We start from the raw sequence: 15,772 nt of genomic DNA on the forward strand, positions 1-15,772 counted from the left end.
GAAAATCTCTTAAAAAATGAAATCCCCTGAGGAATAAGAGAAAACAAAACAAAAAACAAAAAATATTTTTGCATAAGTAGACTGGGTAAAAAATATCAGCTAATATTCTAGATGATTTAATATCCAGAACAATATAGATTCAGGCCAGGATATGGGTCAGAAACATCTTTACTGTCATTGATGAACTATCTCCTGTTGTCAATGGACAGTTAGGAACACTTCCATTCTCATCTTGGTAGACCTCTTTGCACCCTTTGACACTGTTGACTGTGAGATACTGCTGTTCTGCCTCAGGGAGGTGGCAGAGGTTTGAGGGAATCTACTAAAATGGAGAGATGCCCCCAAGAGTAGTGATGTTAAATTGCACCTAGGTCATTCTTTTGTGAAGTCACACAAGGATCAATATTCTCTCTGGTCCTGTTCACCAGTTAAATGCCACCAGCTGGTGAGATGATCAGAAGACTTCAATTGTGGTGAATCAGAGACATGGGTGGATACTAGTAATCTAGACAGAACTCTCTTTGAACTCAGTAAGGTTCCCAGGAGCTACACTGGATCACTAGAAAACGTATGTTGCAAAAGAATAGTAAGACCATACAATAAACCCCTTTCTCAGCCTTTTCTGCTTTCCCATGCAGTGATTTGAATAGCTGATGCTACTTTGGCTGGGAATTTTGCAGGTCTGAATCTGAGGCATGTATTAGGAAACATGCATCTACTCAAAATGCATGTATGGATTCAGTATGGACCTTAAGAACAAAACAGGGATCTGTCCAATTGTCCAATTTATGTTGAAGTTTTTTGAGAAATTCTTCCTTGGCAAAGCACTCATTATGCCAACGTTCATTCAGTTAAAGTTTTTGTTGAAGTGAGGTTTTAATGGAGTGTTAGATTACCTTAATTAGCGTTACCATAAGACCAGCCATATGGTCAGACCAATGGTCCATTTAGACAATTATTCTGTCTTCTGACAACGGCCAATGCCAGATGTTTCAGAGGGAATGAACAGAACAGGCAATCATTGAGTGATCCATCCCCTGTTGTCCACTCCCATCTTCTGGCAGTTAGAGGCTAGGGATATCTAGAGCATCTCCATAACTAAACGATGCACCAAATATTGCACACAAATCTTATATAACTACTATGACTGTAGGATACGATAAGTAGGATGGCACAATATCACGAACATGCTACTGTGTGATGGGATTAAGTGATCTCTAAGTATCTGAAAGGAAGGTAGACAAAAAAGTGCAGAAGGTGACATTAAAGAAAACCACAAATCCAGTATATTACGATGGTGACAGCAACAAAAAAAAATCTAGGTAACAGATGAAATTGTTGACAGTGCACATTATCAAGAAACAAATCTCAGAGAGTTTGAGCACTGCTGTTACTTTTTTCACAAGAAAGGTGACAAAGGGAGACATAAAGAACCATAGACTTACCAGCTTCCTGTCTAAAGCATAGAATGTCTTGCTTTCACCAAAGTAAATGGCCCTATGCAGTGTTGGTGTTCAGTCAACCAAAAGAACAGGCAGACTTTCAATCAGGTTCTCCAATGTAGATCACTTTTATGTGATCAATGAAATACTGTTTTCAAAAGTTTGAAAGAAACATATCTTCTTAGTATGCTCTGGAAATAGCTCTTCTGCTTAAACTGTGCCATGATTTATATTAGTATGACTCCAGTTTATTGTGAAAGTAAATACTACTAGTCCCGAGAGGGAGCTATTCAAGTAACTTTTATTCTGGATTCCTTTTGATGTGTACAGTGGGTACATTTAAAAATCTTGTTATAGTCATTCTACAAGATAACAGTTTGTGATTGAAAGTACAATTATTGAATTTCGTCTTTCCTCCAGCATGGTTGACATTATCCCCATTTCTGCTGTCTTTTCTGTGACCAATAAGTGCTGACCATTTTTTCTTGGTTAGCTATGCAGATCCAGCCATTCTGCATACGCACCTTTCAGTTGTAGTATGTCTGGGTTACTAGGGCGCACACTTACATGCAGTAGGGAGCAGCTGTGTTTGTTCATCCTTCCACATTCAAGACGAGCAGAGTTATCGTATTATACAATATGCCTAATATATAGCATATTTCAAATTATACGTTTATTCAAAGTCTTTAGGAACCTTATTAAAAATGGGTATTTAAAATACATATATATGTAAACAGTGTACCCCTGTATTAAATTGCAAGGCTCTGGTATTGTGGTAAAATTATAGGAGATTTTTTTTCAGATGCTGGATTTGAAGTAGGACCTAGAGTGCTCTAAAAATGTAAAACCTGAATTTTATGGTTGGTGACCGCTATATCAAACTATATCATTAACTTATCTCTGTTATATATATGTACACACACACACACACACACACACACACGAAACATATGCAAGTATGCAACAAAACTGCTAAATTCACTTATGTATCATTGAGAGTTTAAAACTTTGAGTCAAAATGATCAAAAAAGTGGACCCCCTTTTTCAAATATTTTGCAGTACTATGTTTTTTTTTGTTTGTTGTTTTGTTTTGCTCCCTTTTCATATCCGAAAGAAAGTCCTACAACACCACTTGAGGTGATAAAGTGTAACTTACTGAGATCTTCCAGTTTTGCAAAACTGTCTCTTAAGCAATGAGTAGGAGAATTTCAGTATGTCACTACAGTAATACTTCCGTTTCTTAGAAGAACAATTGTAGATTTAGAGCCAAATGTTCAATGGAACTTCAAACTCGGATCTAAAATAGTGGATGCAATTTTGTGTGCTCAATTTTTTTAGTTTTGGTTTTGGTTTGGGCCGGAGGAGAGTTATGCAGTTTTGTTATGGTCAAATATCAGCACATATAAACATTTTGATTTGTGCTAGCAAGTTTCACTTTGCACACAAATAAAGTTAAAGGCAGGATTCTGATACCTTTGCTCATGCTGATTAACATCTTGGTTCTTGAAAAGTCCCAATCTAGACAATAGGGATATTTGTAGAGTAAGTGTACCAGAATGTTCACCTCAGGAAACGGGGTGTGTAATTGGTGGGTCCATGAACACTGGTGATACACGTGCAAACTCTTCCCTTCTCTGGTCTGCAGTGAGTGGGAACAGCTCAAGCTCTCCCTGGTTTTCTCTGACCTTGTCTTGTCTGCAGTGCAGGGGTAAGCTGTGACTGCTTTCACTTGGAAGGGTCAGGGTGAGGAACGAGGGATTGTTTCTGCTCACTGCTGGCTTGCAGTCATTTTTAGCTTTGCCCAACATTGCATCATGAGAAGGTATACCTCCATGTCTTGCCCAGCAAAGGGCTCCCCTCCTTCTGCAAGCTTTCTCGAAAAGGCATGGGACCCAGGCTTTCTGCCAGGGTCCCTGAACAGTCCTGGAGATATAGAGGAGGCATTGCCCTCATGCCCACCCTCACACTTTTAGAACCCAGGGCCATTGGTGCCTGATAGTAGTCATTGTTTAATAGTTTACTAACATAGTAGCCCCCACATTTAACCATACTCTGGATGCACGTCTCAATGTTTCTATGTCCACATCAATCTCTCTTTAACTAATTTGCACAGTTGATCGATCTGATTTGCAGAAACAGACTTCCAAATTGGATGTTGCATACCATTACTCAAAGTCTGAAGTTTGAAATTCATGCTGTGTTGGTTAGATACATTAGGCAATGAAAAAAACAATGTTGAATTGTTCACAAACCAACAGCATGTGAATTTGGAAGTTGGAATTCAAAATATTTACTCTGAAATATTTGTCAGCTATTTCATTTATATAGTATAAAGAACAAAGCTGAGAAATTTGCAATAGTTTGGAATAACTGAGAATTTCACAAACTGCAAATAGAAAAAAAATTACTAATATATTCTTTCCTCACCTCTTCTGTCATAGAATCATAGAATATCAGGGTTGGAAGGGACCTCAGGAGGTCATCTAGTCCAACCCCCTGCTCAAAGCAGGACCAATCCCCAACTAAATCACCCCAGCCAGGGCTTCGTCAAGCCTGACCTTAAAAATCTCTAAGGAAGAAGATTCCACCACCTCCCTAGGTAACGCATTCCAGTGCTTCACCACCCTCCTAGTGAAAAAGTTTTTCCTAATATTCAACCTAGACCTCCCCCACTGCAACTTGAGACCATTACTCCTTGTTCTGTCATCTGCTACCACTGAGAACAGTCTAGATCCATCCTCTTTAGAACCCCCTTTCAGGTCATCATACAGAAGTAGAGGAAAAAGAAGATGGCATTCCTAGAAGTCAATCCCCTTCATAACAAGGACCCCAAAATGGATTAAAGTTTTTCAAATATTATTTCAACAATATTGTACCATAACTTATGATGCAGCTGGAAAGATATTGATCCTTTGAAATCTTCAGGAAAATGGCAGTTTCAAATAATTTTCTAATTACCTAAAATGTCAACAACAATATAGAGGCTGCAGAGTAAAAATTATGCTGGCAGAAGTCCAGCAGCAAAATTGGAGCTATCCAGCTTATTGCACTGAATGCAGCATGCATGATTATGTGTCTTGTGGGCAGGTGGCATGCATGTGCATTTGGTGCAAGCAGTTCATGGCCCTCAGAGACCAAGTACAGACTCTTGATGCCAGAGTGGCTGAATTGGAGGAGCTAAGGGAGACAGAGAGGTACATAGATGAGACTTTCTGGAACACAGTAGAGTTGTCCCAGCCCCAGCTTGACAGCCTCTGATCTGTTGAGGAGGATGAAAGTCTTGGGAAGAAGAACATCAAACTGGAGCAAAGGAGAATGATCGCATAGTTGGGATCCTCCTTCCAGATGATGCATGGTATACTTTTGCACTGAGGAGCCCCTCTGTGGAAGGGAGCACCAGTTATTAGGCAGAAACATGTAATAGTAATGAGGGATTTGGTCATTAGAAATACAGATAGTTGGGTTTGTGATGACTGGGAGAACTGCATGGTGAATTGCCTGCGGGCACAAAGATTGCAGATCTCTCAAGATATACAGACAGCCTTATGTGCATAGATGAAACAATGGTGTAAGGAGGAGGGTTTTAGATTTATTAGGAACTGGGGAACCTTTTGGAAAAGGAGGATCCTTTACAGGAAGGATGGGCTCCACCTAAACCAAAATGGAAACAGAGTGCTGGCATGTAAAATTAAAAAGGTTGTAGAGGATTTTTTTAACTAAGGGCTGGGGGGAAAGGTAACAGGTGCAGAGGAGCACACCGTTTGGGCAGAAACATCCCTTGGGAAGGATCTATTAATGGGGATTCTCTGAATCCTGGTAAAGAGGAGAAGATAGAAGCAGATAAAGTACAGCTCGGAACTGAAGAGAAACAGTCAAATGAGCAGGGATCTCAAACACAAATCACCACAAGGGCCACATGAGGTCTACTACATTGGCCCAAGGGCCGCATCACTGAAACCTTTTCATACAACGATACAAACGTGTAGTAAAAAACGAAGAGTAATATAGTATGCTATTAAAAGTCAATGTATTAACTTTTTAAAAACTGTAATGTGAAGAGGGGTTTTAATAACATATAAACACCTGTAACTATTCCTTATGTGTTCAGTAACACTGACGATGATCTACACTAACAGTCTATCAACATAGCTGTAATGGCAGGAACTTTCTAAAGTAACTACTCATACAAAATACGTTGCCACTTTTAACAAACATTCTTCCCAACTACTCACAGCAAAGAATCATACATGCTGAACTTCAGACCTCAGACTGCTCATTTAGTCTGTGAGGCCCCGTCCCTGTCCCGCCTCTTCCCATCCCTTCCCCGCCCCCATTCCAACCCCTTCCCCAAAATCCCTGCCCCAAGTCCACCCCCTCCCTGACCCTATTTCAACCCGTTCCCCAAATCTCTGCCTCAGCCCCGCCTCTTCTCCGCCTCCTCCCCTGAGCGCGTGGTGTCCCCGCTCCTTCCCACTCCCTCCTGGAAAGTCTTAAGCACCGCCAAACAGCTGTTTGGTGGTGGGAAGCACTGGGAGGTAGGCGGAGGAGTGGAAATGCAGTGTGCTTGGGATGGGGGAGAAGAGGGTGTGGGGTGAGAGGAGAGCTTGGCTGCCAGTGGAGTCGGTGCCTATGGTAGGGCACAGGAAATAACTCTGTGGGCAACATGTTTGAGATCCCTGCAAATGAGAAAGAGTCCCCTTCAATTACAGCATGTGAAGGCAGACAACTAAGTACTGACAAATTTTATAAGTACTTGTATACAAATGCTAGAAGTCTAAGTAATAAGATGGGTGACCTTGAATGCCCGGGATTAAATTATGATATTAATAGAACAGGAATCACAGAAACTTGGTGAAACGATGATAGTCAATGGGGAATGGTAATACCAGGGTATGAAATATATAGTAATGACAGAGTAGGTTGTGCTGGTGGGGGAGTGGCAGAATATGTGAAAGAAACATAGAGTCACATATAGTAAAAATCTCAAATAATTCAAACTGTATCATAAAATCTCTATGGATAAAAATTTCATGCTTGAGTAAGAGTCTAACAGTAGAAATATACCACCAACCACCTGCCCAGGATGGTGATGATGATTGTGAAATGCTCAGGAAGATCAGAAAGACTATAATAATAGAAAACTCAATAGTAATGGGAGATTTCAACAATGGGTACATGTCACCTCAGGATACCATGAAGAGAGAAAATTTCTAGACACCATTAATGACTGATTCTTGGAGCTGCTAGTCCTGGAAACCAAAAAGAGGAGAGCCAGTTCTTGATTTAATCCTAAATGATGCACAGGATCTGGTCCAATAGGTGAATATAGCTGAACTGCTCAGTAATTGCAACCATAATGTAATTAAATTTAGCATCCTTCTTGGGGTTGGGGAAACAAAGAAGACCACCAAAATAGCATTTAACTTTAAAAAGAGGAACTACACAAAAATTAGGGAGCTAGTTAAATGAAAATTAAAAGGAACAGTCACCATAATGGAGGCTCAAATTAAATATATATCCAAATAAAAAAAAAAAAAATAAAGGACAAAAAATGTCACCATGGCTAAATAACAGAGTGAAAAAGGTGGTCAGAGGCAAAAATGTATCTGCAAATTGTCACATAGACCAAATCTACATCAGAGACTTGTATGCCCAGTTTATGGACAGATCTCCACGGCAGCTTTGAAAGGATTAAGAACATAAGAATGGCCATACTGGATCAGACCAAAGGTCCATCTAGCCCAGTATCCTGTGTTCCAACAGTGGCCAGTGTCAGTTGCCCCAAAAGGAAGGAACAGGACAGGTAATCATCAAGCAGTCCACCCTCTGTCACCAATTCCCAGCTTCTGACAAACAGAGGCAAGGGATACCATCCCTGCCCATCCTGGCTAATATCCATTGATAAACCTATCCTCCTTGAACTTAGATTGCCTCTCCTTTTGGGGATTCCAGGACCAGCTGCTCCTAGAAGCAGTCATTTAAGGCATCAAGAAACTTTATTTCTGCATATCGTCCTGAGGTGACATGTACCTAGTCAATATGGGGATAGTTGAAATCCCCATTGTTATTGAGATTTTTATTTTTATAGCCTCTCTAATCTCCTTGAGCATTTCACAGTCACTATCACTATCCTGGTCAGATAGTCAGTAATCATCCCTTCTGCTATATTCTTATTATTCAAGCATGGAATTACTATCCATAGAGATTCTATGGTATAGTTTGGTTCATTTGAGATTTTTACTGCATTTGATTCTCCCCTTTCTTTTACATATAGTGCCACTCCCCAACCAGCACGACCTGTTCTGTCCTTCCAATATATTTTATACCCTGGTATTACTGTGGCCCGTTAATTATCCTCATTTCACCAAGTTTCTGTGATGCCTATTATATCAATACCCTCATTTAATATGAGGCACTCTAGTTCACCCATCTTATTATTTAGACTTCTAGCATTTGTATATAAGCATTTTAAAAACTTGCCACTTTTTAGCTGTAATTGATGATGTAATTGAATGGGACTCTTTTTCATTTGACTGTTCTCACCAGATCCTACAAATATTTTATCATCTTCCATCCTCTCCTCCTTACTAGGACATAGAGAATCTCCATTAATAGAGCCTCCCCTAAGGTATGTCTCCGTCCGAACCACATGCTCCTCCACACCTGTTCATCAACTCTCTGTTGTTCTGACTCTTGCTTCGTGTATTTCCTATTTGTAATACACTATATGAGGTGTGCAATGTGTTCGCCTAACTCACATGGTATTTTTTCTCCTACCTTACTCACTGGGCCCAGTGCTCCACTCTGTTACACCAGTTCTATTTCAGTGTAGCTCTATTATCTTTGATGGAGTTGCATAGGCATCCTCATTCTCAATGACTCTCAAGCTGCTAAGTTTTCAAGATAGCTGCACAAATGCTTCTAGTGGGAATAAAATGCATCTCTGCACATAGTTGCACAAATATTTGTATCACTTTCCCTTTCTGTAAATATTTTAAAATTAAACTATTTTTAGATTGAACTATTATTTTAGTGGATTTAATGAAATACATAATACACAGTCAGGATTCTGGATTTGTGACATATCTGAAAGCCAGCACGTCTTATAGTCCAGTAGCATCTAACATCAACTTGTGGCATTGGAGCAGTACTGACTCAGATGAAGAAAAATGCCACCTAATGATTCATTGAAAGCACTTTCTCCAACATTTGGGTTTCCACTGCAATGGCTGATCTGAATCAAACCTGCCATATGATGAGATCATAACACAGGATTGTAAATCATGTCATGCGCTAGTGCTTTATGGTCCCTTAACCCATCACAATTTGGATACTAAAGACAAATGTAATTTAACAAATATAAACATGGCTCTTTCTGAAAACAAAGTGTGTGTTGAACCTGCCATGTGTACTTGCTCAGTTTTGCCAGGTGAGAAGCTGGGGTATGGCATCCACTATAAAACAACTGAAGCAGCAGACTACAGATAAATTAGATAAATGAAATACAATTTAAGAGGGAAGTTTACAGTGGGGGGCTATCCCAATAAGTGCTTTGGTTTCAATCACAAGCACATCACTTTTTTTTCCACATAAGTTGATAATGAAGAATGATGACCTCATGTCTAGACCTAAGATTTTAACTTTGCTGCAGCTCTGGGGGCTTTAATTCATTTCAAAAAGCAATCAATCAAGTACAAAAACCGTCTGACTAATTACCTCTGAGAATTTCTAAAACTCTCCGGTCTTTTCTGATAGAAATGCAGGGTTGTTTTTGTTTATGTTTTTTTAAATAAATTGCTTTGTTGAAGCACAAACTAAGTTGTGGTCACCTCTATTCTATTCAGTAATCTGTCAAAGCTCAGTTATAGTGCACTCTCTCAACAGTCATTTTTATGGGGTTCCTTCTTACACAAGAGTAATTATCATTCTCTCCCAGCATTCTCCCATCTCTCTGGCAAAAATAAAAAAATTAGTACTTTAAATATCATGGAAATCTTAGGATACAAAACAAATTCCTTGAAATACATTCTAAAATATTAATTTGAATTATCTGAATTGTTGGTAAACTTCAGAAAAAAATGTCTTGGTAAAAAATCCCAAGGAAAGTGTAATCAACATATATGGAAAACAATTTTGAGGAAAATAAACTTAAATAGAATGGGTTGAAAATGTTCCAGAGAAATGTTTTTCTATAAAAATTCTGTTTAATCAGAATTGCATTTTTTGGCAGATTTTGATTGGGGTTTTTTGTTGTTGTTGTTGTTTTTTAATTGGAATATAGTATTTTGATGATGTCCAAATGTTCCATCTTGACATTATCAGAATGAGCATTTCAATTTTTTGTTTTTAAAGGGCTTTTCATTTTGAATTTTTTATTTTGTTTGTTTTCATTATGTTTTTAATACTCAAAATAAAAACCAAAAGCTTCCATTTCATTGAAACTGAACATTTCACTTGACCCAAACTATTTTTTTTCAATAATCCCATTTAACAGTAAAATTCGAAATTTCTTGGTTTTGTTCCAATTTAAAAAAAAATTTTTTTGAAATTTCAGTTTTTTTTTTGGAATGAAAATGTTGGTTCCTTTGGACCCATACTCCAAAGTGGGTTGGATTCTCCTTGCACAGCAGTCTGATACTCATACTGAACTCTCTTATAAAGTGCTTTGAGATCTACTGATAAAATGTGCTATATAGAAAGTAGGTATTTTCATTATTGATCTCAATGGATGTAAATCAGAAGTAACTCCGTGTGAGAGGAGAATCAGGTCCGATATGTTTATAGGGTTCACAAAAATGTATTAGACATAACAATACACACAGGAACAGGAACACTGGAAATCTGAGGACTGATGGAAGCCTGAAAAGCTAAAACAGCAGTGTTCTTTCACAATAATGTAACAGATAATACTCACGAAGACATCTCTAAGACTCCATCCAAAGTATATTGAAAGGTGCTTTTGGCACTACTGTATTCCCAGCAGACATATATTATCATTAGAGGTACAGCTGATACCACCACATATTATTAAGTTTGCCTGACACTTCCCCTTATAGGATCCTGTTTTCATTTGTTTATAACTTTGACTAACTTAAACTGTTTGGGCTGAAATTTTATATGCCGGGTGTCTTCCTCATTTATTAAAAATGTCAGCCAAAATATTTCAGCCATTTCTGAGAATGAGACGAAGGTCAAATGTACTGTTTTTCCATGTTAAAAAATTATGTCGACCTTATCTTCAAACAAATCTAGTACCATAGAATCATAGAATCACAGAATCATAGAATATCAGGGTTGGAAGGGACCTCAGGAGGTCATCTAGTCCAACCCCCTGCTCAAAGCAGGACCAATCCCCAAATCATCCCAGCCAGGGCTTTGTCAAGCCTGACCTTAAAAACTTCTAAGGAAGGAGATTCTACCACCTCCCTAGGTAACGCGTTCCAGTGTTTCACCACCCTCCTAGTGAAAAAGTTTTTCCTAATATCCAACCTAAACCTCCCCCACTGCAACTTGAGACCATTACTCCTTGTCCTGTCCTCTTCTACCACTGAGAATAGTCTAGAACCATCCTCTTTGGAACCACCTCTCAGGTAGTTGAAAGCAGCTATCAAATCCCCCCTCATTCTTCTCTTCTGCAGACTAAACAATCCCAGTTCCCTCAGCCTCTCCTCATAAGTCATGTGTTCCAGACCCCTAATCATTTTTGTTGCCCTTCGCTGGACTCTCTCCAATTTATCCACATCCTTCTTGTAGTGTGGGGCCCAAAACTGGACACAGTACTCCAGATGAGGCCTCACCAATGTCGAATAGAGGGGAACGATCACGTCCCTCGATCTGCTCGCTATGCCCCTACTTATACGTCCCAAAATGCCATTGGCCTTCTTGGCAACAAGGGCACACTGCTGACTCATATCCAGCTTCTCGTCCACTGTAACCCCTAGGTCCTTTTCCACAGAACTGCTGCCTAGCCATTCGGTCCCTAGTCTGTAGCTGTGCATTGGGTTCTTCCGTCCTAAGTGCAGGACCCTGCACTTATCCTTATTGAACCTCATCAGGTTTCTTTTGGCCCAATCCTCCAATTTGTCTAGGTCCCTCTGTATCCTATCTCTGCCCTCCAACGTATCTACCACTCCTCCTAGTTTAGTATCATCCGCAAATTTGCTGAGAGTGCAATCCACACCATCCTCCAGATCATTTATGAAGATATTGAACAAAACCGGCCCCAGGACCGACCCCTGGGGCACTCCACTTGACACCGGCTGCCAACTAGACATGGAGCCATTGATCACTACCCGCTGAGCCCGACAATCTAGCCAACTTTCTACCCACCTTATAGTGCATTCATCCAGCCCATACTTCTTTAACTTGCTGACAAGAATACTGTGGGAGACCGTGTACCCTCATGCTTTGGAGCAGGGAACTGAAATTTGACAGGGTCATGGCTTTTTTTTGGTCAGGGATGTGCCTTTTGTCATCCATATGAAAATCTGCCCAAATTTGGCCTAGTTAAAAGCTTTTGAGAAATTGCAGGTCACGCATACTCATTTGAGACTTCCTAAATTTGGAAGCTAAAATCTCCAAGATTCTATCCTCTCTGAGCTTGCCCAGCCGTCTCACAGCTTCTAATGCTAACCTGACTGATCATGCATCATCCCTTCACAGCTCCTCCATACAACAGGACTCCTCATGTACCATCTCCACAGGATGACTGAGCAGCCTCCATCCTCTCACAGTAGGAGATAGGAATGTGGACAGTGAACCTGGAAGGGAAGACTGGGATTGGATAGGAAAGGAGAATGGGCTGGGACAAGGAGCCAGAGTGGGAAAGAGACTGGACTGAAACAATTGGGGGAATGGGCAGAAGTCTGTGCCCACTAGAGAACACTCCCCTCCAGGGGCCAGAATGGAACCCAAAATTCCTGAGTTGCTCTATTCCTCTGCTGTCAGCAAATATCTGTGACACCTAACGGCAAAACGTGCCTGAGCCCCCTCTAGTGCTGGGCCCCTTATAGGAAAACAATCTATTACTGCTATCCTACTCCGTTAGACTCAAGTAGCAGAGGTCAGTGTGGTTACAAGTCTGCTGGTGGACCTTCCAGGTGTCAATATGATGTCACAATATGAAATGTCTGTTTCTTCAGTTTGCTTTTGAAAAACGTAGGAAATCTCTCTCTCTCACACACACACACACACAGGAAAAGAACAAGCAAGCAAGCAAGCAAACAAACTGTTAAAAGAATATTATTAAGGTTGCAAAGTCAAGCACTCAGATGTTAGGAAATGCCAGAATTCAGTCCCCTCATGCATATGCTTTATGATACCGTCTTTAATAGATATGTTTTGCACATATGACAATGAAATTGTGGAGCTTTACATCAGTTTTAGTCTAGGCCCATCTCTGTTTAAAACACAATTATAAATATACACATATTTTTTTAAAAAGATCCCTCTTTATGGTATTCATGGAGACTGCTAGATTCCAACTTAACACACTATTTGCTAACATAGCTTCACCTAAATTATTGTCTAATTAAGCACTGGATAGCAGCCTAATTGTATACTTTTTCCTTAAATAAATTTCCCACACTCCAATAAGTGACTGTATCTGCCTTTTTCTAAGAGTAAGGCCAAAAGCAGGGAAGAGGAATGTTGTGGGGGAAAAATCCCTTTCATGATATGGGAGTAAGAAACTGTTATACGTTCCTGCAAAAAAGGGTAGGTGTAATTATTTGTAAGCAACAATATTCACTTTGTATTTAGCCCTTTTCTTTTTATTCATGAATTGCTCATGGACTGAGACTCTTCTCTACAGATGGTTTTGTTTTCTCATCAGCAGTCACTGAAACCTTTATGGTCCTAATCCTGGGCTTACTGACACCAGTGAAGAGATACTCCTAAGTTTATTAGGTTTTGGATCAGGCCTTATATGGCTATATTTCAGCCTAGAGTTTCTTCACCAACTGTTCACTTAAATACTACACTCTGTGCTTGATCACCTAAACACCTGAATAGTTGACTGAAGCTTTTTAAACAGTAGGATTATGCTGAGGAATAGCTACTAACATCTTTTAGGTACAAATAATAATAATTTATGCTGAAATTTGTGAGAATTTTGGGATTTGTGACCATTTCACATGGGGTTTTTCAAAAGCACTCAGTGTTTTCCTAACTCTGCTCCCATTGAAGGCATTTTTACCATTGACTTTAAAGGGAACTGAGACCAATTCTGATCACTTTTAAGAATCCCACACCTAAGGAATATCTGGCAACAGTTGAATTCTTACAAATAAGAAATAATACTACCCTACAAACAACATCTAAACTAACTTCCCACTTTGATCGGTGAAAATGAGTCATTATTTGTAGCATTTGACCAGTTCTGGCTCAAATTATATGAAAGTGACATGAAGCCTGAAGAAATAAAAAAGGTAACGGCCTTTTAGAAAATAAAAGTTGCCATTTAATTTGGACTTGTGTGTCTCTAGAAAATTGTTTTGCGACTAAAAAGCCTAAGGATTTATGCCTCAGTTACACTATTGCTCCTGTAAAATAAACCCTTTGCATTTCTCTTTTTAAAATGTTTATTAATTATTAAATGTTTATTAATGTTTAAAATGTTTATTAATTATTAATATTCATATTAATAACAGGAATCATACAGCAATTGAAGGAGGAAGAGAATATCAACAAGAGCCACAGTGCACAAGATTAAATTGGTAGCAGGTACATTTAAAGGTACAGAAGCAAAAAAGATTCTAATTATATTTGTTCATCCCAAATTCTAAGAGTATCATCAAGAACAAAAAAGTCCACTTGTCTGAATCAGAATAAGAAGGATTATACCGTTATTGTAAAACTGAAGAGGGGACCCACTTCGGTAGTCTATAAAAGTGTATACACCTTTTATGTTTGTTGCAGGCATTGCAACTACCTACTTGCCACCAAGAGATACGAGATTAAAGTATCATGCTCTTTACAGGGCTTCAGGCCAAATAGCTGGAGTCATGGGTATAACAGACAATCATATCAAACAGTATTTTAAATCTGGATACATATCTTGGTCCAAAAGTCCTGAACACATGGGCAAGTCCATTATAGGTGGAAAAAGTTTCCTCTTTCCTAATATATGTGAAGCACTGGTTATATCCCTTCATATATGTTCTTTTGAGTGGATTTAGAATAAAGAAACATGAGAAAATGAACTTAAGGGATACACTGTGGCAGCAGAGCCCCAGGTGGGAGCAGTGGAGTGACTGCAATTTAGGCAGATACAACACTCCATTGATTACACTGGGGAAACTGTCTGCTTCTTTGTATTTGGCATGAAAACACATTTCAAAATGTCAGAATTTCCCATGGATCAGAAATTCTGAGTTTCAACCAGCTCTAGTTAAAATCTGAGACAAAGAGTAGCAATTTTTTCCTCCCTACTGACCACATAATAATCCTGAGGCTATTTTCCAAACCACCAGCCTATACTATATTCTCTCTCTTCTGATTCAGAAGTTTGTGTAGGTTGATTGAGAACCCAGGGCCTGACTGTTTTCATACATGTACTCAGAAGGAGAAGTTGCTTTACTGAAGTCAGTAGAATTATATGAGTGACACAGGTGTCACCAATGAAAGTGAAAAGAAAAGGAGTACTTGTGGCACCTTAGAGACTAACAAATGAAAGTGAGATTATCAGACACACAGTCTCCCTTTATTGTAGAAAAATGAAGTAATATTATTTATACTAGTGTACATAGTTTTGTCTCAAATTATGACAAGGTAATAGGAAAATGCAAATGTCTCTCATGTTCTTTATGACTTTTTTCTAAGAGGCACTTTACAATGTACCTCTTCCATAATGCAATCCATTTCGCATATCATAAAGTCATTGCTGGAACGTGGAGAATGACAGTAGAAAAATGAATTCAAATCCCAGTTTCGGGTTATATATCTATATCTATATCCAACTTTTTCTATAGTGCAATGACAAAACATTATTACTTAGGTTATGTTCAATATTTAGAGAAAAAAAAATGCATACATTATGTAATCACATAAACTACTGTTTTCTGGGTAGACTGAAAACGTATCTTCAATACTCTTTGAACACCAACAAAATCAGCAAATGATTGCAACTGGCACTTATAATAAGCACTAGTTATGGTTGATGTATGAGATAATTATAATGCTTTGCAGGAAAATCTAATAAATCCCAGAACAGTTATTCTGTAAAATCTATTTTTATGGAAATGAGGGTATGAATATCCCATTTATTATATCAAGAAGGCTATATAGGCACTTCTGACAGTCTCAGTCAAAAGCAATGTCCACTCATGAAA

Source organism: Natator depressus, chromosome 9 (assembly GCF_965152275.1).
Source record: "Natator depressus isolate rNatDep1 chromosome 9, rNatDep2.hap1, whole genome shotgun sequence".
Taxonomy (NCBI): domain Eukaryota; kingdom Metazoa; phylum Chordata; order Testudines; family Cheloniidae; genus Natator; species Natator depressus.